This window comes from Eublepharis macularius, chromosome 1, assembly GCF_028583425.1.
Source record: "Eublepharis macularius isolate TG4126 chromosome 1, MPM_Emac_v1.0, whole genome shotgun sequence".
In the NCBI taxonomy this organism is placed as follows: Eukaryota; Metazoa; Chordata; class Lepidosauria; order Squamata; family Eublepharidae; genus Eublepharis; species Eublepharis macularius.
The window spans coordinates 147424137-147450022 of NC_072790.1; the positions used below are offsets into that span (position 1 = coordinate 147424137).

Sequence of the window (25886 nt, forward strand, 5' to 3'; positions counted from 1 at the left end):
CTGATGTCATTGTTTTCAAAGCTAAGATTCTGCTTGGGCACGTATTGAGAGTTACATTTACACATTGGATGATAATGTGAATAGGGGGCTACTTTACACATTATCAAACTAAATTCCAACATGAAATAATGGATAACCATGTGCAGTTCATAACACATGGGACATTTCTAACCAGTTGTAAAATGCTGCATGTATCCATACTGAGTTACCTACAGGTAGGAAGCAGCTTCTCTGCATGAACTTAGTAATGTGTGAAGCAGCCCTAATAGTGGCAATTCATTAGGCAAAGTTTTGAGCCTGCACTTGCTTAGAATAGAGACAGTATTACTACAGGAACTGCTGTTTAATGAGTAAAATAAATGCTTCGTTTCTGTTTTGCCTAACAGTGGGGTATTTCTCATCCCTACTTTCTCCTGCTAGAACTTCATCCAAATAAATTACACACTTTACCACTAAGTTTCAACTGCTCTAATTTCTTAAGATCCACAAAATTAATTAAGCAGTGAGTGGCTTAAAAGGGGTGGGTGGGACTTCAAATATAGCAGAACCAGAGCTGTGTTCATAGAGGCAGCAGGGACATTTTATAGTGGTCTAGATTGCATAGGTTGAAATCTAGAAGCTAATGTGTATGTGGTCACGCATTTGTAAAGTGAATTTATTTTGATGGTTGTTGGGGGTTTTCCGGGCTGTATTGCCGTGGTCTTGGCTTTGACACTGAGAGATCTCTGTCTTTTGGTGCTACACCTCTGAAGATGCCAGCCACAGCTGCTGGCGAAACGTCAGGAACTACAAAGCCAAGACCACGGCAATACAGCCCGGAAAACCCCCAACAACCATCGTTCTCCGGCCGTGAAAGCCTTCGACAATACATGAATTTATTTTATCTTGGGATTTTCTGCAATTTTATAATTCTATGGCGAATGTAGGGAGGGCACTGAAAAGTGTTCAATATTAACCAAACATTATAAAGCCTTAGTGGATAGGCTTTTTAATTACTTTGTAAAACTATAAGGATGAAGGTTCTGAATATTATTACATCAGCATTACATTTTAAAACTGAAGCTAGTCTTAATATCTTTGTATCTTGTTCACAAAAACTAAATGGGTGTTTATAACCTGATGAACTGTAGATTATATAAGGATAATTAATTGTGCACTAACAACTGATTGAGGTTTACCAGAAAGCATGCCACTACAATTCTGGGACTTTATGACTTGCTTAATAAATACTGTTCAGAATTAAATTGTAAATGCTAATTATAACTTTTCAGCAAATGAAGCATTTCTGTGCACAGGCTGATCTTCTCACTAAGATTGTCTGTTGTGGATGATTTAATAATAATAATAATAAGAATAACATTCAATTTATATACTGCCCTTCAGGACAACTTAATGCCCACTCAGAGAAGCTTACAAAGTATGCCATTATTATCCCCACAACAAAACACCCTGTTAGGTGGGTGGGGCTGAGAGAGCTCCTAGAAGCTGTGACTAGCCCAAGATCACCCAGCTGGCTACAAGTGGAGGAGTGGGGAATCAAATCCGGCTCTCCAGATTAGAGTCCTGCGCTCTTAACCACTACACCAAACTGGCTGTCTTCCTTTAGATTCTTCCTGCCATGCATTTTGAGGCTGCAAAGATTGTGCTAGTATCTTGAGCCTATTGTGTGGTATCTTGAGCCTAAACATGGAACAAAACTTCTGGAGAAGTGAGCTAAAGGCTCATGGGCTTCATTAAAATGTCACTTCTCCCAGGGTTATGCTGGGGCAGAAAAGTAGCAATTTCTTAAATGATCTGCACAAGTGGCTTTAGCATTTCTTTCCTTCAGCTACTTGCCTGGGTGTTTGTGTGAATATCTGAACATCTAGTAAATCAGCTGACACTTACAATTGTCAGAATCTGTTTATCTCTCCTTGCTTTCAGCTGCATGCCCAGAGGCTTAATTTAAGCCTTGAGTGGTGGCTCAAATTCTCTACCAGGAAATTATTTTAAGCACTCTGGTAAACCAGGGCCTACAGATTAGTTCTGGGCTATCCAGCAAGTTCATGATTTCACTTTGTGAATCAGTAAGAGTTAGGGCCTGGGCAGGAGGGGCCTTCAAAGAGGCAGATAATAATCAGTTCTGCAATAGGAGTGCAAACTTGAAAGGTAAGGTTGAATTAGCTAATGTCGTGATAAAAACAAACAATTGCCCATAATAAAAACAAAGAAAAGTGGTTTAAGGCCTTACCCAGAGCCTTACAGAAGGCCTCTAGGGAAATGTGTGTGGAAGGCTGTCATCTTGGAGACACCATTTCTCCTGGAGAAAATGACAGGTTTGGCAGGTGAGCTGTCTGGCACCACATCCATGCTGAGGTCCCCCCCTCCTCAAATTCTGCATCTCCAGCCACTGTCCCCAAATCTCCCAGAATTTCCCAAGCCAGAATTGGCAACCCTACTCCATTCATCCCATAGAATCACATTGCCCTGTTTCTTCTCCTTCCCCCAGCAAATTTTATTTCAGTTATACTGTCATGTTTCAGTACTTGCTTTATATTAATTTGTGTGCCCCTCCTTTTTGCTTTGTTGTTTTCAAACTGAAAGAGAGAAGGCTCATCAATTAAAATTCATGTTCTCTTTGGAAAGGAATGACAGATTGCCTAAAACTGCTGCACCTTCCTTTGTGGAATACTCAGCTCCTGTCTTTGGCTTTCTCTGTTACCTCAAACATAGAAACAGAGCTGGAAGGAATCTCAAGAGTCATCTAGTCCAACCCCCTGCACAACACAGGAAATTCACAGTTACTTTCCCCCATTCCCCCAGTAACTCCTGCTCTTCGCCTAGAGGAAGGCAAAAAATCTTCAGGATCCCTGGGCCAATGTAGCCTGAAGTAAAATTTCTTACTTACCTGAAGTGGCAATCAACATTACCATGGGCATATAAGAAAGGGCCACAATAGGCTAGCATTGGCTCACCCCTTCCTTCCCTCTGTCTCAAAATCTGCCTAAATTCATACTGAGTCATAGAATCAGCATTACTTGCAGATGGCCATCTAGCCTCTGCCTAAAACCTTCCAAAGAAAGAGAACCCACCACACCCCGAGGAAGCCTGTTCTACTGAGGAAACACTCTCACTGTCAGGATGTTCTTCCTAATGTTTAGCTGAAAACTCTTTTGACTTAATTTTAACCCATTGGTTGACCTTGGGGACAACAGAAAACAATTCTGCTCTATCCTATTTGTGACAGCAAATAAAATACTTCAGATACTTGAAGATGCTATCATATCACCTCTCAGTCGTCTCCTCTCCCAGCTAAACATATCCAGCTCGTTAGATCTTTTCTCACAGAACTTGGGTCTCCAGACCCTTCACCATCTTTGTTGTCTTTCTTCGGACATGTTTCAGCTTGTCAACATCTTTCTTAAACTGTGGTGCCCAAACTGAACTCAATACTCCATGTGAGGCCTAACTAGAGCAGAGTAAAGTGATGCCATCACTTTGCATGATCTGGTCACTATACTTCTGTTGATGCAGCCCATCATCACACTGCTGACCTATGTTCAGTGTATGGTCTACCAAGACTCCTAGATGCATTTCACATAGACTACTGCCAATACAAATCTCCCCATCCTATAATTATGCATTTGATTTTTCCTACCTAAATGCAGAGCTTTGTTTATATATTTCTGTTGAAATTCTTTTTGTTAATTTTAGCCCAGTTTTCCAGCCTATCAAAATTATCCTGAATCTTGATTCTGTCTTCTGTGGTATTTGATACCCCCCTAATTTAGTATCATCTGCAAATTTAATGAGCACCCCTCCCCCAATTCCTTCATCCAAGTCATTTATAAAGATGTTGAACAACAAAGAGCTCAGGTCAGATCCCCGGGACACTCTACTTCGGGTGTAATCTGTCAACCAGTTACAAACCCACCTAAAAGTGGAAAAGTCCAAATCACATTTTACCAACTTGTCAACAAGAATATCATATGGAACTTAACGAAACCTTTCTGAATTCAAGATAAACTATGTCCATAGCATTCCCCTGATCCAATAAAGTAGTATCTCTTTCAAAAAAAGGTGGTAAGGTTAGTTTGACATGACTTGTTTTTGAGGAACCCATGCTGGCTATTCATAGCCATCTTTTCTAAATGCTCAAGGACTGACTCTTTGATTAGTTGTTTTAAAACTTTTTAAAGTATGCATGTCAAGGTGACAAGTTGATGTCTAGCCCTGAGGACTTGATTTTATTTAAAGAAGCTAGATGTTTATGTATTGACTTATGCCTACCCTAGGCTGCAACTCGCTTCCTTCATCATGTGTTCTCTTTTTGCCAGGTTGAGCAGCTTCCCTTGCAAGAGAGGACCAAGGCAGAGTAGGAATTGAGCAGTTCTGGCCTCTCTTTATCACCTGTTAAAATTGCACTTTCTTCTCTCTCAATGAACCTATTACTTTCTTGTCCTTTTTCTTGCTCCGATACCCAAAGAACCCTTTTTTGTTATGTTTAGCATCTTTTGCTAGCCTCTCAAAATTAGCTTTAGCCTTTCTAACACTCTCCCTACAAGCCCTGGCAATTCGTTTATATTCTTCTTTGGTTATATGGCCCTCCTTCTATTTCTTAAATGTGTCTTTTTAAATTCTCATATCTTTAGAAAGGTGTTTATGGAGCCACCCTGCCTTCCTTAGGTTCCCCCATTTTTCTTTCTAATTGAAATCATTTGTGATTGTGCCTTCAATATCTCATTTCTAAAAATCTCCCACCCATCTTGAACTCCCTTCTCCTTGAGTATTTGACCATGGGATTCTACCCAGCATATCTCTGAGTTTATTGAAATTAACTTTTCTAAATTCCATCCTATGTTCCTGACTGTGTTCAGCTTTCTGCTTCCCGAAGATCTGAAATTCCAAAATTACATGGTTGCTACTATCCAGGGTGCCCACTATATTCACCTCATCAACTAGGTCTTCCCTATCTGAAGGCTCTGTGACTCTTGAAAACTCACATTATAAAAACCTTGTTGGTCTCTAAGGTGCCTCTAGACCCAAATCCTGTATTTCTTCCCTGTTGGTGTGAATCAGGTCCAAGATAGCAGACCTCCCTTGTTTCCTTCTCTACCTTCTGGAAGATGAAGTTGTCAGCAAGACAATTTATTAGAGCTTACATATTTAGTAGGGTTTGAACCAAGATATATCAGGGTAATGGAAATCTCCCATGACAACTGTCTGGAGTTGAGACCCCCCCACCTCCCCAGACTTACCTGGGTTTTTGGGGAGGGGCCCCCTTGGACGCTCCCCCCACCACAGGCGTGCCAGTGGTGGCGGTGGCAGAAGAGCCGGTGGAGGCCGCGGTGGCAGCAGTTGAGCCAGCAGAGCCTGCAGCAGTGGTAGTCAAGCCGGCGGAGGCCCCGGCAATGGCGGACAAGCTGGCAGAAGCTGCGGCAGCAGCAGGCCAGCTGGCAAGGGCTGGGGCAGGAGCGGTGGAGGCTCCCTCAGCAAGGGAGGCAGTAGGGGCTGAGACTGGCCAGGAGGAACATGCCCGGCATGGGGAGAACTCCTGCACTGCTCAAGACACTGCTGAGGGGGCTGGGGAGAAGGACCCTGAAAGGCAAGGGTCCGAGGCTCCAGGGCTGGGCAGGCCAGGCGGGCCATGCCGGGAGATGCCCAAGGAGCAGAGGGCCTGCCTGTCGAAGCCACGGTGGCACCAGTGCAGGCCGGGCCCAGCCAGCCCCACCCTGCAGGGAGGCGTGGAGATGCAGAGGTGGGGCTCTGGACCCAGGGAAGCCCAAGGTGATTCCCCCAATGGCCAGAGGGACCATCTGTCAGGGAGGGTGCAGAGAGAGGTGGCAGGGCATAGAGAGGAACTGGGGGGTGGGAGAATGCTCCAGGAAGACCCCATAAAAGCAGGCAAAACAGGAGGACTGGGGAGGAGTAGTTGGGAGACTTGGAGTTTGGAAGGCACAGAGAGAGGGAGCAGAGAAAGGTCTGTCCAGTGGGGAGAGAGAGGGAGTAGGGTGTGGTAAACCTCCCTCCTATCCCCAATTCTGAGGTCCATCCTGAGCCACCCAAAAAAGGGTCAACCTGGCGACAGCATGCCCTACTGGTTTCGATGTCCCAGAGGGCAAGGTTCACAAGAACTATGTCCCATCTCTTTGATTTTTTTAAAAAAAAATCCGTCTAGATTTGTATTTATTTTCCATTGGAGAAATGTTACAACTACGATGCACTCAAGAGACAAGCTCACAGTAGGGAGGAGAACTTGGCTGTGGTAGCTGATGTGCCTAAAGAAAGCCTTAGAGAGAATGCTCACAAAGAGCCTTACACAAGGGTGGATCTGTTCCAGCCCACATTACTAGGATTCATATCATAATAGTTGATGTAGACCCTGTCCACTAGTATCTGCAGGTGTTTAGTAAGCAGATCACACACCAACTTTGAGTAAGCCTTGTTTTGTGGGCCACCTATCTTGCTGATGCTGTGTAGGCTACACAGGGCACAAGGCTCAGTTGAGCCCCTGAAGGACATCAGCTGGTTGGTCACATCTTTGAAAATTTTGTAATCTAGTCTAGGAGTGTATCATCCAAGTCCTCTGCCTGGCTTGGTGGTCTATAGCAGACCTCCACCATAATATCACTATTATTTCTTTCTCCTTTTATTTTTACCCAGTGGTTTTCAACCCTCCATGCTCAGATTCAGGAATTTCCTCAAAAGTGTATACATTCTTGACATATAATGTTACTTCTTCCCTCTTCCTTGATGTATTTCACACTCACGGGTTAACGTGCCATTTCTGTGGAGTCGTCACGATCGCAACAGATTTGGCTCAGCACCCGTGCGTTTCACACTGACTGAGAAGTTTCAAATTGGTGTCCTGCATTTTGTTTCACAAGCCCCAGTTTTGTTGCATGCTTTGTGGGCTTTGGAATTCACGTTACCCTTTTTTTAAAAAGTTTGCGTGTGCATTGCAACTTTGTGATGTCACCACTTGAAACCCCACCCCTCCCTATGCACATCAATACTGCATCTCTGTGCAGCCTTTTTCGCACTCTAACTTTTCACATTTGAAAATAGAGCTGAGAGCTGATTGTCCCTACCCAGCAAATTTTCTGGCCACCATTGGTCTTACACAACCATGTGAACCCTGAATGGATGGAGTGTGGTGATCTTTTTGGAGAAAGACTCCCCATGTTTGTTTGAATCCCTTTTTAACACTGGAACATTACTGTCCTTTAGAAATACAAAAAAAAATACAGAAAAAGCTGATGGGGTGCTGAGGAGGGTGGGTTTTATTAGATCCACACAGACTAATCAGCTTAAGGAAAAGGAGAGAGTGGTGCAGAGAAGCAAACAGCTCCAATGTGATGAGGAAGCTTAAAAGGAAGCCATGGCAGCAGGATGCAGGAGCGGAGGGGGACACAAGTACAGGAGCCAGAAGAGAGGAGAGGCTGAGAGGAGGCCTTGCCAGAGGGAGAGTCTCCCACACCTCTTGCTCATTCCCAGCCTTCCGCCCTCCTTCGCTCTGGGCCGCAGATAATCCCCGGTTCACAAACTCACCTGCACTTGGCAAGGGCAAGAGGCAGTTGAGCGAAGATTAAAGTCAGCTCAGTCCCAGACCATGCACCAAACACCTCGCATTCAGCACAGCCGAAGCCCTCCCCCCACCCCCGGCCAGGGCTGCCCATTAAGCCAAGCCCGATTTCTTTGGGGGTGTTGTTCAGATGGAGGCTCTGGGGCACAGAGGGTGAGTGTGCGTACTTACACCCCATGACCCCAGCCCTGCCCACCTCCCTCCCGCTCTGAGCTCTGCTTTCCCTGCTCAGGCCAGGCCAGGCCAGGTGGGCACCCAGCTCCCTGCTGCCAGCCAGCCAGGTGGGCCGAGATGCTTCACTGCACTGCCATCAAATGCTGAAACGTTAAAAAAGGGGGCGGACAAAGCGGTCAGGGAGCTGAGGAGAGAGGATGTGGTCAGATCCACACAGACCAATCAGCTCCTGAGGAAAAGGAGAAAGTGGGGAGAGAAGCAAAAAGAGGACAAAAGTGTTCACGCTGGCATTAATTGGGCCAGCCATGAGTCGGCAGCAGATTCAAAATAACATCGCGATATGTTCTCAGGGGGGGGAAATCGAGGATACCGCGGACTAAGAACAGCACTGCATCCCATGACTAGCTTGCAAGTGTGAAACCTCTGCAAACATGGGATGTGAAACAGGTGTGGAAACACAATAAAGTACGAGTGTGAAAAGTATCCTTATTAGTCTGTTCCTTTCAAACAAGTTGTACTCCTCAATCCTAAAATTCTATGTGAACATGTATATTTTATAACATCAGCCCTTTATCACTATATTTACTTGCACAAACCATAATGCTTTTTGTTCTGCTTGTACTAAACAATCAGCATCTCCTATATTACTTTCACGTTTTCCGCTTGTTTACTTACAAATCATGTATAATAACTACAAAACAGCAGAAGCTGACCAGAAACTTCAACAGTAGTATGCACTTCCAGCATGAAGTCAAGTATTTAGCTAGAAAATCCTCTAATTCCGTTTCTAAGCGAGCTACCTGGAATAATAATATAACTATTTCTTCAAATCATGTGAGAGGCATTAGAATGCCAGTAGAACAATATAATCCTACATGCTTCACTACTGATATTAGGTTTAATTCCTTATTTGGTTGGCTGTATAATTTAAAAGTTTTCATTTTACTCAGAGGCAGGTTACGCAGTGTATACATGAATGTGCAGCTGAAGCCACCTTGGAGGGAACTAGTCATTATAGCAAAGTGGCACACTCAAGCAAAATGTAGGATCGTACGCACCAAACATGCTTGAGGCAAGACTATTGCAAAAAGATAGAACTTATTTATTTTAATCTAATAATTTAATAATTTATTCTAATACATGCATTGTTAGAAAGGATTTAGAAACGTAATCTAAAGAACACTTTATCACAAATGGCTAGTTAATCTAGTTTCACGTGTGTGGATCTATGCTCTCCTGGGCATATCCCTGGCATGGACCTACAGGAGAGACCCATAGAGATGTGGCAAGACCACAAGGAGAGAGAGAGTGCACAAAGGTACAGAAAAAGGAGGAGTCAGAGAAGCTCCTAGATTAGACAAGCCCCTAGTTTAGACAATGATAGGCATCATATTCAGTAAGAAGATAATACGTATACGTAATCTGCTTCTAGTGCAAAGAGAAATGCTGTACCCTCAGTGTGCAGGCATGCTGAGTCACCCTTATTGCAACAGGAATAATGGCAGTTGCATGGTGGATCCTGCCATTGTTTCCTTTAAAAGGAGGAAGAAATTGGGCCAGAGAGTCCACACCATTCTTCCAGATTTGACAGGGAAGTTTATTAAACTCTCTCTTTCATGCTATAGTTTCAGAGTAGCAGCTCTGTTTGTTTGTTTTTCTATAGGTGGGGCTTTCATAGGGTTACTAGGTCCCCCAGGTACCTAGGGTTCAGGGGGGTGGGGGGCAGTGGGGGGCTTCCTCCATCATGTGGGAAAATGACATCATTTTCTGGTGTAATGGGAGCATGCAAGCACATAAGTGAGCACTCGCTACCAGGTAGGTGAGGGGAGGTGGGGGTGGGTGGCTGACAAACCTCGGCTTTCAGTCTGAATGTACAGGTTGTTGTGTATCTAGTTTCAAAGTCAACTCACTATAGCAGGAATCCCCAACATGTAGCCCGCAGGCACATTCTTCAGCACCCGCTGAGTCTTTTGAGGAAGAGGGTGTGGCCAGATGGGGCTTGTACTGAGCCTTCCGCTCCTCCCAAGCCAGCCAGAGCCCATTACTCACAAGAAGCAGCACTCCAAAGGAGGGTACCAGGCTTGGGGGGGGGATTGAAGTCCTCTTCCTCACCCCAAGCCAGCCAGAGCCCTTTCCTTCTGAGCAGCAGCCTCTTCCAGCAGCCATTTTGTGCTTGTGCCCACCACCCCCGTCAGGATTCCAATGGTGCCCAGAGGCCCAAAAAGGTTAGGGACTCCTGCTCTATAGTATGAGGAAATGGTTTATATTCCCTGCTTGCTATAGCAGTCTTTGTACTGGGCTGGAATTTGCACTGATCCAGCCCAAGCAAGAGGAGGGTGAAACAGCCTTTGAGACTTGATCCAACTCACAGAAGTATAGATTTGGGATTAAAAGTCTAAAGCAAAGTGGACACATGATCTGTTACCATGGCTTTATCACCTCAAGCTGCTTGCCAGCAGTCTTTCTTGTTTGCCATCCTGAGAGATAACATTCATCACAGTAAAGTACACTATTTATATTTTTGCTTCTCTGAAGTTTATTTTACTTAAACAATTCTGACCACTTAAGGAAGTGAATGAAGCCACAGACTACAGGAAAGGGAGAAAAAACTGACTGTGTTGGGCAGAATGCATTTCAAGGTGGAAATGAATTTCCATGCCCTAGAAAAAGTGTTGGTGTTTGAATAGGCTTAGTCTTTCTGATGTTTTTACATTACTTCCATTCTTCTCAGTAAAGAAATTTGGATCATATCTTGCAGTACTTCATGATTATGAGCCAGCTGCAATGCTTTTGTCAGCAGACGACACACATTCTTGCAGATTAAAATAGCCTTTAGTCTTGGGAGTTGGTATGCAGGGTGTAAAGGACAAAGCATTTTAAAAATCCATGCACTTTTATTTTTCGTTTAATTAAAATTCATATTTGTAGAACTCCATATGATTGTTTTGAGGCTCTCAATTTATCACTTTCTTAAATGTCAGCATTGAGCATCAGTGAAGGTCAGCATCTAAATATGATTTCTGTACTCATAACCCCATATTGTAAAGGGATTTGGTAACAAGAGATTAGCTTGTATATAGTGGTCTGCAAACCCCTAGAAAGCTCCCATGGTCCCAGAGTAACATCACAGACATACTGAGAACTATTTGTTCTCACTACAAGGAAAGGCTGCTCTGTCTCAATGCCATTATGTCAGATACTACCATTGCAACTGTATCTCTTCAACATTATCCTTGTGAGATTATTGTTGTTGTTTTTATATTGTTTTGCTCATTCACCTCTGTCATGTGTGTTAAAAATAACCAAAGGAGGAAGGCAACATATTAAATTTAACTGTAAACATTGCAAGTGGTCTATCGTGCAGCTGTTTGTGCTTTTTAAAAATGGGGTGGGTGTTCTGGTCTAATGGAAACTCCAAAGAGTTTAAATTCTGGCTACTCCACTGCAAAAGCAGAATGACCTGCTTCCGTGGGCAGCAATACTTTTTTTTAACCTGCTGTTAGCGATATCAGTATGAGATCAGTGGGACTTACTCCTGAGCAGGGCCGCCGCGCCCATAGAGGCCAGGTAGGCGGTGGCCTCAGGCACGAGGGCCCTGGAGAGGCGCCGGAGGGGTGTTGGGGGTGGAGGCGTGCGCCACGGAGCTAGCGTGGCTGGCCCGCAGCTGCTGCAGCCAGCCCTGTGCCGCTGCCGCCGCTGCCACATGACCCAGCCGGGCGCAGCAGCCACAGGCCGCTGCCGGGGCAGCATGCGGAGCGCGGAGCAGCCTCCGCCCGCCACCCCAGCCATCCGCCGGCGAATGACCCCGGCTTGCGCTGAGCGATGATGTCATCGTGAAGTCTGTGGCACGCGCGTGCGGGCGTTGCCGCAGGCGCCAGAAACCCTGGCGCCAGCAGTGCTCCTGAGCAAGGTTGTGGCTTTTGACATATTTGCACATCATTCCATAATCTCAATTTAATATTTTAGCACGCAGCGTAAGTGGATGAAACACCCCAAAATGCCAGGATGTTTTCTCCAAGGCATTTCCAGACCAGCAATGGGAAGCCAAACTAAAGCACTGTACAGCCTATACTAGTCTTATCATCTTTTGGCATGACTATTGCTATCATCCATTGCACAGATTCAGTAAGGATCGCAAAACAGTCTAGTGGAAATTGTGTATTTGTGTGTTGTCTGCCTGTTTGCTTGCTGTGATTGAATTCCAGTTAAAATGTTAAATCAGTTTACTGCTGGATAGGAAAGTACGCTGTCCCAGCTCAGGTTCATTGCATCATTTATAATGCAGACCAGTTCTAATTCTGGTTTTTGGACATCCTCAGAAACAAAAAGAAGGGGAAGGCAGCAACTACAATACCAAAAGAATTATGAAAATATGATATATATGCTTGTAGTAATGACAATACAATTGAATAAACAGCATATGTGAAAATTAATCAAAGATATGAGTCATAGATACAAGTCATATATACAAAAATTCAATGAGTCATATATACAAAAATTCAAAGGTTAGAGACCAAAAGCCGAATATATCCAGACAAATTAATGGCAAAATACAATACAGTCAGTACATGGAAGTAATTTACAAAGTGCCAGGACCAATATCAATATAAAGTCAAAGTAAGCTGGTTGTAGTATATACTCATAAAGGAAAAGGGTTGGTAATCAGTTCATGTGTACAAACAATGTCCATATGTGGGCAATACGCTGAGTAGCTAGACATCAAAAACTCCTATGAAAGTGCCAACGGGCTCATGCTTGCATATTTCATATTCCCGTTTCACAGGTCATTGCTTCCTCAGGGCGGTAACCAGATGCCACACACAGGAAAAAAAGATTGAAGTCTTAAACCAAACAGACACACAAATTCACAGCCTCAATGGGAGTGGTCCAGCAGCACAACAACGTGGCCATCCTCAGCAGAAATTGTCTAGGGTCCCCCTCTGCCCACCAACAGCTCCCCCACTCACATCTCCCTGTACATCACCCACATACTCTTTCCCAGCAGCTCTTGGTAGCTAGCACATGTGGCCAAAAGCATGAGTGGAAGAGTATTCCTAAGTATGTTGATAGTGGTGCTGCCCAAGAACCTGGAGGTGTGGCAATATAATGCTGTTATAAATACAGACTTGGTGATGGGCTTATAACAATCACTGCCTCTTACAGTCCTATAAATACTGACACCCTTTGGCCAATCCTGAAGAGTTTAGATTCTCTTCATCATTTTAACTGATGTTTGCTCAAGGCCACACAGCTGGATGGGAAAGCCTAGAAGTCATTTGACAGAGCCATCAAGGGATACTTTGAAATGGCTTAAAACATGACTGTAAGACTTGAGTCCTGCTTGGTGCTATTATCAACCAACAGAAAAAGGCTTCTGCCTCAGTCATTTTATATTTTTGCTCTTTAATGCCATTTTTCTGTTCCTTCTCAGTAATAAACAACTTTCACTTCATAATACTTGTGTTTTAAAAAGTTGTTTGACATCCTGTTTTATGAAAGTGCCTACCTGAATTGCTTGGTTACATGCTTTTCTGAAAAGAGGTCTATTTGGGGATTCCCTATTCAGTGGTGCCTGTATCTTCCAGAAAGAATTAAAGACAGCATAAGGGCAGTTGTCAAGAAATACTACTTATTTACAGACTGAACAGCTGATTGGCTTTGGAATGAACGTTTTACCCTTGTGCAAATGCACCTGCAATGTAAAAGTACTAAAAAGGTAGCAAAAAGCGCTAAAAGGAGCAGAATGGAGTGGAGATGGTACCACGATCAATAGAGTGAGGTAGGGGGAGAAAGCAGACATTTGTGGAATGCTTCGTTTCTGGTTCTTTCAGCTAGGGTGATGCTGGTGACCGTATCAACATTTTGCTGGGCTATAGTATTTTGTTTTAAATGCCATGTCAGTTACGGGCAAAACAGCACCCATCCAGGTTTTAATCTGGGATGAAAGGGCTGAATTGGCATGTATCACTGAGACCTGGCTGGGGGAAGGAGGAGCTAACCTTTCTCAATTATACTCTCTGGGTTCTCAGTGATGCATCAGCATAGGCCTGGTGGAAGGGAAGATGGTGTCCCCACTGCTCAGATGAGCAACAGTGGAGAAAGACTCTGGGTGCATCCTACAAAGCATGGGCTAGAGCTCATTTAAAGCCTACTCTGTGGTGGTAATGGTGGCAAAGAAACAATATTTCTCTACTACCATTGCATCTGCAAAGTGTATGCCTGGGGAACTCTTCTGGCTGGACAGAGACTTATTGGGGTCCAGCTAGAAGAATCCATATTTTGCTAAACACTTTGTGAATAAAATCTCTCTCATCTAGTCTGACTATATTAGCAGTGACAGGATCGGATTGTCCTAGGGTGCCAATTTGTCCAGTTGTGTGATACCTTTCAGTTTGTCCAGTCTGGACAAGATTCTTGGAGGTTTGAGACCTACCACCTGCTTGCATGACCATTGCCCCTCCTAGCAGCTTAATATGCTGGGGGAGGGGACTGGCAGTCCTGGTCTGAGAAGGAATGGTCACCTATAAGTTTCATTCCCATAAATTTTCTAACTTATTTGACTCTATGCCCTCTTTAATAATAATAACATTCAATGTATATACCGCCCTTCAGGACAACTTAAGTTGCCCTTCAGGACAACTTAATACCCACTCAGAGTGGTTTACAAAGTATGTTATCATTATCCCCACGACTATCACCCTGTGAGGTGGGTGGGGTTCAGAGAGTTCGGAGTAGCTATGACTGACCCAAGGTCACCCAGCTGGCTTCAAATGGAGGAGTGGGGAATCAAATCCAGTTCTCCAGATTAGAGTCCCACCAGTCTTAACCACTATACCAAACTGGTTTGATATACTGGCTTGATATACAGCTACCCCTAACACATCTCTCTTTGTCCTGTCTGTAGAGCTTATATCCAGGGATGACTGTATCCCATTGATTTTCCCCATTCCACAATGTTTCTGAATCACACACTATATCTAAATTGTCATTTAGCACTAATCACCACAGTTTCCCCATTTTGGCCTGGCAGTTTCTAGCATTGGCACATGGACACCTAAAACAAGTTTTCCTCTGTAACATCCCTTGCCCCCCCTCAATCCTGTTGTCTCCACTCATGGCTCTCTTTTGTCATCCTAGTCTCACTCCCAAGTTCTGTTGTGCTAGAGTCTAGAGTCTGTACCCAAAAAAGGCCTCCTTGGCCATGGTACCAAAACTTTGGAACTCCATTCCCAGGGAGATTTGCTTGTCTCTGTCATTGTCTGCTACCAGTTGTTACTCAAATAGGTGATCTCCTTGTGAGTTGGGGGAATTAGCATATAAGAAGTGAGAGGTGCTAACTAAGTAAGATTTCTCCACCAGTGTATAAGAGGATCATTCCTCTATAGAGCTCTTAATAAAAACAAGTGGATGTTCAACAAGAATGATTTTTATTGAAGGAGTAGCAAAAGCAAACACATGGGAAATCACATACACCACACACAGAGAGCTAACTAGAAAACAGGGAGGAAAATGGAGAGGAGTGCAGAGTTGGGTAATATTTACGAGTCTAGAAGATAGTGGATATCCATAGGATAGAAGCGTTGAGTGACCAGTGCTTCATGGCACAAAGAAAGAGGCTCAGACATGCATCTGAGGGTGGGTGTAGGATGCAAGAACAAGCACACACAGCTCTGGCTGAGAGCAGTGTAATTATAGTGTGTAACATACCCTGAGGCAGGACTGGGCAGGACAGAATGCTTGGTGTGTAGGTGAAACGATAGAACTGGGAAAGGCTGGCTAGCACTTTCCTGGGAGGAACTAAAGGTGAGAAAGATGAATGGACAGGTGGGACTTATCAGATCCCTGAATAGCCCAGATTGGGAGAATGGATAAGGGAAGATCAGCTGGATGTGAATGTGATTAATTTAGGAACTCCTGGAAGATCCTTTGTCTTTACATCTATGCACATATCTGGGGTGTGGGGCTGATAGTCAGTCCTGCCTATGACTCACATGCCATTAATTTTCCATCTCCCACCCAGGAGTTGGCAACCATTTCATGCCTCACCAGGCAATGTTTCTATGTTTAAAACATATGAGGAGAGGGTCTTATGATATAGCCATGTTCATAATATTACGATCTGTTGACCCACTGCCTTGCCGATGTGGGGATACAGGGGATGGCACTGCAGTGGCTTGTCTCCTTTCTCTACGGTCAGGGACAGAGGGTAGTGCTGAGGGAGAAGTTTTCATCCCGCTGCCCGCTGGTATGCAGGGTACCACAGGGGGCAATACTCTCCCCATCATTGTTTAACATCTATATGTGTTCCCTTGCCCAGTAGGTGTGAAGTTTCGGTCTTGGGTGTCACCAATATGCTGATGACACCCAGCTATATCTGGTTTTTTTAAATTATTAGGTGAGTACAAATTACAAATAAAATTTTTATTTAAAAACCTAAATATCAATTCCCCCCCCTTTACCTCCCCCCTTTTCCTCAGACTTCCAACAGCTTTCCAACCCATATCTTATTTTCTTACTTACTTATCTATTCCCTCTATATGATATTATCCCATATTTCCTTAATAAACTAATAATATCCATTAAAATCAGATCTATTCAAGACTTAAACTTAACAATAATTAAAACTTCACTTTAAATGGTAAAGATCCCTATCTCTAATAATTCTCCCAGTTAATAACTTTCAAATTGCCATAATTTCCCCTTCACGTCCCACTTTTTCTCCAAATATTCCTTCAATCTCCCCCAGTCCTTGAAAAAATCTTCAGAATTCTGGTCTCTCAGCCTTCTTGTCATTTTGTCCATTTCTGCCATGTACAGCAACTTTTGTATCCACTCTCCAATAGATGGTGTTTCTTGCACTTTCCATTTCTGCGCATATGATATTCTTGCCGCTGTTGTCATATAAAATAACAACGTTCTGTATTGCATAGGAACATCTTCCATGTTTAAGTTCAGTAGCAGGAGTTCTGGGTTCTTAGTTACTGAAATCTGCAAAATCTCATTTATCATTTCTAAAATATCTCCCCAGTACTGCCTAGCGACCTCACAAGTCCACCACATGTGATACAATGATCCTTCATGATTTTTACATTTCCAACATTTGTCAGACATCTTAGCATTTCCATAAGCTATTTTTTTTGGCGTCAAATACCACCTATATATCATCTTGAAAACATTTTCCTTAATACTGGTACAGGTTGAAATCTTCAATGTATTTTTCCACAAATACTCCCATGCCTCCATTGTTATGTCTTTTTGACAATGTATAGCCCACTTCACCATCTGGACTTTAACAATTTCATCCTCTGTATACCACTTCAAAAGTATTTTATAAATTTTTGAAATTTTCTTCTTACTTTCTTGTAGTATAGCTTCTTCCAATTCTGAGTCTTTCCTTTTAATTCCATCTTTTGAACGATCCGAGTTATATAAGTCCTTTATCTGCCTATATTGAAACCATCCATAACAAAAAGCTAGCTCTTCTTCTGTTTTAATTCTTACCATATTTTGTTCCTGGATAAGAATCTTTTTATAGGACAGGCATTGGTCTCTATTATAAATAGCTCTTGGGTCGATAGTTTCAAATGGTACCACCCACGAGGGGATACCTTCACCCAAATGTCTTTTATATTTTTTCCAGATTGTGAAGAGACTTCTTCTAACATAATGATGCAGAAACATAGAATCAACTTTTAATTTATCATGCCACAAGTAGGCATGCCAACCAAACAATTTTTATAGCCTTCCAAAGTTAGTAGCTTACAATTCTCCAGTGACATCCAATCTTTAAGCCAGACCAAACAAACTGCTTCATAATATAGTCTGATATTCGGCAATTGCAGTCCACCTCTCTCTTTGGCATCGCACAAAACTTTCATTTTTACTCGGGGTTTCTTGCCTGCCCATACAAAATTGGAAATCTTCCTCTGCCACTTTTCAAATTGCTTACTATCTCTAATAATTGGAATTGTCTGTAATAAAAACATGATCCGTGGTAACACATTCATCTTGACTGCCGCTATTCTTCCCAGCCATGACAGATTTAATTTATTCCATTTAATCAAGTCTCTATCAATCTGCTGCCATAGCTTTTCATAATTGTTCTTGAACAAGTCAATATTCTTCGCTGTAAGCTCAATTCCTAAATATTTTACTTTATGCGTTACTTCACAATTTGTAATTTCCATCAATTCTTGTTGCTTTTGTTTGATCATATTCTTACGTAATATCTTCGACTTTCTCTTGTTAACATAAAATCCAGCCAAATCTCCGAATTCCTTTATTTTATCTAGTAACTTTGGCATATTTTGTATTGGATCCTCAACAATAACCATCACGTCATCTGCAAAAGCTCTAACTTTGTAGGTAAAGTCTTTAATTTTTATCCCTCTTATAGCATCATCCTCTCGAATCTGAATCAATAGCATTTCCAAAATCAAGATAAACAACAATGGAGATAACGGGCAACCTTGCCTTGTACCCTTTCTGATTTCCAACTTTTTTGTTAAATCATTGTTAACTACAATTGCTGCACATTGGTCTTTATAAATTGCTCTTACCGCTTGAATAAAATCTTTTCCCATTTGCAGTTTTTCCATTGTGGCGAACATAAAACTCCAATTTAGATTATCAAAAGCTTTCTCTGCGTCCACAAAAAAGAAACCAACTTCTTTCTCACAGTGTTTGTCATAATATTCTGTTGCATTTAAAACAGTTCTCAAATTATCTTTAATTTGTCTATTTGGAAGAAAACCTGCTTGTTCTTCTGCAATAAATTCCACGAGCCCCTTCTTTAATCTCTCCGCCAAAATTTTTGCAAAAATTTTATAATCATTATTCAGCAACGAAATAGGTCGATAGTTTTTAACATTACATAAGTCCTGGTCTTCCTTTGGTATCAATGATATAATGGCCTCATTCCAAGATTCTGGAACCTTTTGTCCTCTTAAAATTTCATTCATTACCACCTTCAAAAAGGGTACCAATTCATTTGCCAATAATTTATAAAATTTGGCCGTAATTCCATCTGGACCTGGTGCCTTGCCTAATTTAGTCGACTGAATAGCTTCTTTTATCTCTGTCTCTGTAATTTCTGCATTCAGCTTTTCCTTCCATTTTTCTGATATCAATGGCAATTTAATTTTGTCTAAGTATTGTTCAATAGCTTCCAAATTTACTTCTTTCCTTTGATACAGTTTTGCATAAAACTTAAAAATGCTCTACTAATCGCTGGTTGATCCATCAATGTCATCCCATTTTCTTGAATCTTAGTTATCACTTTTTTTATTTTTTCTTTTTCAGCTGCCATGCTAAATATTTCCCGGGTTTATTTGCCCCTTCAAATAACTTTTGATTTAATTTCTTCAGTTCCCATTCCAACTCTTTATTCTCCATTGCTTTCAATTGTTCTTGCAAGATGTTAATTTCTTGATATAGTTTCTTTTTCCCTGGTCTTTTCTCCAGTTGTACCTCCTTAGTTCTTATATTCTCCACAATTTCTTTCTTTTTTCCCTCTTTTCTCTTTTTATCCATTGCATTTAAGTCCATTAATACTCCTCTAATAACTGCTTTATAAGTATCCCAAACTTTGTAGGTTGGAACGGTGTTATTCAAATTATACTGTATAAAGAATTTGGTCTCTGTAACAATTCTAAATTGCCCTTTTGCTGCAGCAAATCCACATTTATTCTCCATCCTTGTCTTTTGGTGCATTTTCCAAACTTCCACATAATTGGATTATGGTCTGAGCCTACTTTTGGCATTATCTCCACATCCTTTGTCCATACAACCAAGTCCTTAGAGGCCCAGATCATATCAATTCTTGATAATGTCAAATGTCTTGGCGAAAAATACGTATACTGCTTTACCTTAGGATTATTCCTTCTCCAAACATCCTCCAAATTCTCCTGATCCTTAATTTCCAAGAAGTATTTTGGCAAAAGTCCTCTTTTCTTTTTGCACCCTTCCACATAATTGGATTATGGTCTGAGCCTACTTTTGGCATTATCTCCACATCCTTTGTCCATACAACCAAGTCCTTAGAGGCCCAGATCATATCAATTCTTGATAATGTCAAATGTCTTGGCGAAAAATACGTATACTGCTTTACCTTAGGATTATTCCTTCTCCAAACATCCTCCAAATTCTCCTGATCCTTAATTTCCAAGAAGTATTTTGGCAAAAGTCCTCTTTTCTTTTTGCACCCTTCCACATAATTGGATTATGGTCTGAGCCTACTTTTGGCATTATCTCCACATCCTTTGTCCATACAACCAAGTCCTTAGAGGCCCAGATCATATCAATTCTTGATAATGTCAAATGTCTTGGCGAAAAATACGTATACTGCTTTACTTTAGGATTATTCCTTCTCCAAACATCCTCCAAATTCTCCTGATCCTTAATTTCCAAGAAGTATTTTGGCAAAAGTCCTCTTTTCTTTTTGCACCCTTTGTTTTTTTATCGTCTAAAGCTGTAACTCCATTGAAGTCACCTGCCAAAATTATTTGTGAGTAAGTTAATCCGTCTAATTGTTTCTGTAGATCCTTGAAAAAATTGTCCTTAGCACCATTAGGTGCATAAATCCCAATCAGCAAAATCTTTTCCATATTCCAAATAATTTCCACGGCTGTATATCTGCCTTCCACATCGTTAAATATCATTTTAGGTTGCAATTCATCTTTAATATATAAAACGACTCCTCTTTTTTTTTGCTTCGATGTAGCTGCAAATTCCCTTCCCAATTTAACATTTTTTAAATATTTCACATATTTAAATATTTCTTGTTTCTTAATATGGGTCTCCTGTAAGCAAATTATATTGCAATTCTGTTTAGATAGCTAATGGAAGATAGATGGTTGTTGTGGGTTTTCCGGGCTGTATTGCTGTGGTCTTGGCATTGTAGTTCCTGACGTTTCGCCAGCAGCTGTGGCTGGCATCTTCAGAGGTGTAGCACCAAAAGACAGAGATCTCTCAGTGTCACAGTGTGGAAAAGATGTTGGCAGGTCATTTATATCTACTCAGGAGGGGTGGGGTTGAGCTGAGTCATCCTGTAAGAGTTTCCCAGGGTGTGGAATGCTAATGGCGGGAGGCTTCACTGTATCCTGAGGAGATTCTTTTGCATATGGATTGGTACTTGATGTGCTAATCTTCTCTGCAGGGCTATTGTCGAGTATGGAGTGTTTTGTTAGCCTGGTGTTTTTCAGAACTGGAAACCATGCTCTGTTCATTCTTTTTTTTTTTATAAAATTTTATTGGTGAGTTTATGTTTCATATTTAATACATACATTCCCATCATATCTAATTTACTCTAACCCCCACCCTTTTCCTCCCCCCTCCTTGTTGACTTCCAACAGCTTTCCAACCCTTAACCCTTCTTATTACTTAACTTAATTTCACTTATATTCTTCTTCAACACATATGTCATAATCTCTTACTCTAAGCATATTCAAATTCTTTTATATATATACTATATTAAATCCTCTAAATATATCCAATTAACTCTTCCTTAATTAAACTATATATTCTAGATAAAATTTTCTTAAACATAATGCTAGCTTAGATTATAATAATTAAATTTCCCCCTTAATGGTAAAGTCGCTTCTCTCTTCTATTTACAACATCACATTTTAATAGTTCTCAAACTGCCACAGTTCTCCTTTCACATCCCATTTTTTTCTAAGTATTGTTTCAATTTCCCCCAATCAGCAATATATTGTCCTAGATCAAGATCTTTAAGTTTTCTTGTCATTTTATCCATCTCCGCCATGTACAGCAATTTGTAAATCCAATCTTCTATAGTTGGTATTTCTTGTACTTTCCATTTCTGCGCATACAAAAGTCTTGCCGCTGTAGTCATGTAAAATAACAATGTTCTGTACTGCATTGGAACATCTTCCATTCCCAAGTTCAGTAGCAACAATTCTGGGTTCTTATTTATTTGGATTTGTAAAATCTCATTAATTGCTTCAATTATATCTCCCCAGTATTGCTTAGCTACCTCACAAGTCCACCACATATGATACAGTGATCCTTCATGCTTTTTACATTTCTAGCATTTGTCTGACATGTTGGTATTTCCTAACGCAATTTTCTTTGGTGTTAAATACCATCTATAAATCATTTTATATACATTCTCTTTAATATTCATACAAGTTGAAATTTTCAATGTATTTTTCCACAAGTGCTCCCACACCTCCATTGTTATTTCTTTATGAAAATTTATTGCCCACTTCACCATCTGGACTTTTACTATTTCATCCTCCGTGTGCCATTTTAGAAGTACTTTGTAAATTTTTGAAATTTCTTTCTTGCCTTCTTGTAATATCACTTCTTCTAATTCTGAATTTTCCATTCTTATTCCTCCTTTTAGACAGTCCGAGTTGTAAAGATCTCTGATCTGCCTGTATTGAAACCATCCATAACAAGGAGACAACTCTTCTTCTGTTTTTATTCTTAATATTGAATGTTGTATTTGTGTTATCTCCTTGTAAGTTAGACGTTGCTGTTCATTGTTGACAGTTCTTGGATCTATTACTTCATACGGAACCACCCATGAAGGAATTCCATCTTCCATATAAACCTTATATTTCTTCCAGATTGTGAAGAGGCTTCTTCGAATGTAATGATGCAAAAACATAGAGTCCACTTTTACTTTATCATACCACAAATATGCATGCCATCCAAATATTTTTTTATGTCCCTCCAAAGCCAGCAATTTACGTTTTTTTAATGTTATCCAATCTTTTAACCATGCCAGACATATTGCTTCATAGTATAGTCTTATATTGGGAAGTTGCAAACCACCTCTTTCCTTCGCATCCTGTAATACTTTCATTTTCACACGTGGTTTCTTGCCTGCCCACACAAAGTCTGAAATTTTCCTTTGCCATTTATCAAATTGTTTAGAGTCTCAAATAATTGGAATTGTTTGCAACAAGAACATCACACGCGGTAAAACATTCATCTTTACTGCTGCTATTCTTCCCAACCATGATAAATTCAGTTTATTCCATTTTATTATATCTCTCTCTATTTGTATCCACAATTTCTCATAGTTGTTTTTAAAGAGATCTATATTTTTCGCAGTCAGTTCAATGCCAAGATATTTTACTTTATTAGTTACCTCACAGTCTGTTATCTCCATTAGTTCTTGCTGCTTCTGCTTAGTCATATTCTTACATAATATCTTCGATTTCTTTTTGTTCACATAAAATCCAGCCAAATCTCCGAACTCCTTTGTTTTCTCTATTACCTTTGGCATGTTCTCAATTGGATCATCTACTATTAACATTATATCATCCGCAAATGCTCTGACCTTGTAGGAAAATTCCTTTAGTTTTATGCCTCGGATTGTGTCGTCCTCTCGTATTTGAATCATCAATATTTCCAAAATCAAAATAAACAGCAATGGAGACAGAGGGCAGCCCTGTCTTGTGCCTTTACTTATTTTCAATTTTTTAGTCAAGTCATCATTCACTACAATCGCTGCACTTTGGTCTCTATAAATTTCTTTAACCGCTTGTATGAACTTTTCTCCCATTTGCAGCTTTTCCATAGTGGCAAACATAAAGTCCCAGTTCAGATTGTCAAATGCTTTTTCCGCGTCCATGAAAAAGAAACCAACTTCCCTATCACAGTGCTTGTCATAGTATTCAATAGCGTTTATTACTGTCCTTAAATTATCTTTAATTTGTCTATTAGGTAAAAATCCAGCCTGTTCTTCAATAAATTCCAACAACCATCCCTTTATCCTTTAGTTTTATGCCTCGGATTGTGTCGTCCTCTCGTATTTGAATCATCAATATTTCCAAAATCAAAATAAACAGCAATGGAGACAGAGGGCAGCCCTGTCTTGTGCCTTTACTTATTTTCAATTTTTTAGTCAAGTCATCATTCACTACAATCGCTGCACTTTGGTCTCTATAAATTTCTTTAACCGCTTGTATGAACTTTTCTCCCATTTGCAGCTTTTCCATAGTGGCAAACATAAAGTCCCAGTTCAGATTGTCAAATGCTTTTTCCGCGTCCATGAAAAAGAAACCAACTTCCCTATCACAGTGCTTGTCATAGTATTCAATAGCGTTTATTACTGTCCTTAAATTATCTTTAATTTGTCTATTAGGTAAAAATCCAGCCTGTTCTTCAATAAATTCCAACAACCATCCCTTTATCCTTTCCGCCAAAACTTTTGCAAATATTTTATAGTCATTATTCAGCAACGAAATTGGCCTATAATTTTTAACATTGGTCAAGTCCTGTCCGTCTTTCGTCATCAATGATATATTAGCTTCATTCCATGAATCAGGAATCTTTTGGCCTTGCATGACTTCATTCATTACCTCTCTCAAAAAAGGTGCCAATTCGTTAGCCATCATTTTATAGAACTTTGCCGTTAATCCATCCGGTCCCGGTGCTTTCCCTAATTTCGTTGATTGGATGGCCTCTTTTATTTCTTCCTCTGGCACTTCCCTGTTTAATTTTTCTTTCCATTCCTCTGACATCGTTGGGAGTTTCATTCTCTCCAAATATTCCGCTATTGAATCTCTATTCACATCTTTTTTCTGATACAATTTTGCATAAAATTTATAAAAAGCTTTACTAATAGCTGGTTGATCCAATAATGTTCTGTCTTCTTCTCGAATCTTAATTATAGTTTTCTTCTCTTTTTTCTTTTTTAATTGCCAAGCTAAATATTTGCCAGGTTTATTTGCACCTTCAAATATTTTTTGATTCATTTTTTTCAAATTCCACTCCAATTCTTTATTATTCATTGTCGTCAGTTGCTCCTGCAGTATTTTTATGTCCTGATATATTCGCTTCTTCCCTGGTCTTTTCTTAAGTTGCATCTCTTTGGCTTTAATTTTTTCCATTATTTCCTTTCTCTTTTCTTCTTTTCTCCTTCTATCTCTTGCATTCAGATCCATCAATATTCCTCTTATTACAGCTTTGTAAGTATCCCATACCTTATAAGTTGACACATCCTTGTTTATATTATATTGTATAAAGAACTTGGTCTCCTTTCGCAGCAAACGCCATGTTATCTTCTGTCTGCAGCAAGTCCTCATTTATTCTCCATCCTCTTCTTTTAGTGTTTTTTCCAAATCTCCACATGATTGGATTATGATCTGAGCCTACCTTAGGCATTATCTCCACATCTCTAGTCCACAACATCAATTCTTTGGAAGCCCAGATCATATCAATTCTTGATAATGTAGAATGCCTTGCAGAGTAAAAAGTATATTGTCTGTTTTTAGGATTTTGTCTCCTCCATACATCTTTTAGACTTTCCTGTTCCTTAATCGCAAAAAACGACTTTGGCAAAAGTCCTCTCTTTTTTGTGCAATTTTAGATTTCTTATCTTCTTCCAAGTTTGTAACTCCATTGAAGTCGCCTGCCAAAATTATTTGATCATAGGTCAGCTCATCTAATTGTTTTTGTAAATCCTTGAAAAAGTTTTCTTTTGCACCGTTAGGTGCATAAATTCCAATCACCAAGGTCTTCTTTGAGTTCCAAATTATTTCCACTGCTAAATATCTGGCTTCTACATCACTTAAAACTAATTTTGGCTGCAGCTCCTCTTTTATATACAATACAACTCCTCTCTTCTTCTTTTTGGAAGCAGCTGCAAATTCATTTCCAAGCTTTGTAAATTTCAGATACTTTAAATCCTGCTTTCTAATATGTGTCTCTTGCAGACACACTATATTACATTTTTGTTTTAAAAGCCAGTGGAAGATAGCCTTACGTTTACAAGGTGAATTTAGTCCATTTACATTCCAAGATATAATTTTGCACTCCATGATCACATTCTTGTACTTTTTGGTAAGTCCTTTTCATTGTCCCTAATAAAAATTTCCATCTCATGGCCAGACCTGATATTCCTCCTTACTCCACCAAATTCAAATGCCAGTCCTTCTGGTATTTCCCATCTATATCTGATTTTCCAATCCTTTAACATCTGGACCAGCTCTCTCTATTTTTTCCGCTCCAAAAACACCACCCTGGGCAATTCTTTCATAATTCTCACCACCTTCCCATCGACTTCTAATGGTTCCTGGAACTGTTTACTCACAATTGACTCTATTTCTAGTCGTAAATTGCACAATCATATCCCTTGGTAACTTCTTCTGAGCTGCAATTTTTGAGTTAA

General features: G+C 40.7%; 1 protein-coding gene across 1 annotated transcript in view; it reads left to right on the forward strand.

Annotated features, from left to right (window-relative positions):
* Positions 1-25886, forward strand: part of DISC1 (DISC1 scaffold protein) — a 297325-nt gene that overhangs the window by 245050 nt on the left and 26389 nt on the right. The gene's annotated exons all lie outside the window — the stretch shown is intronic.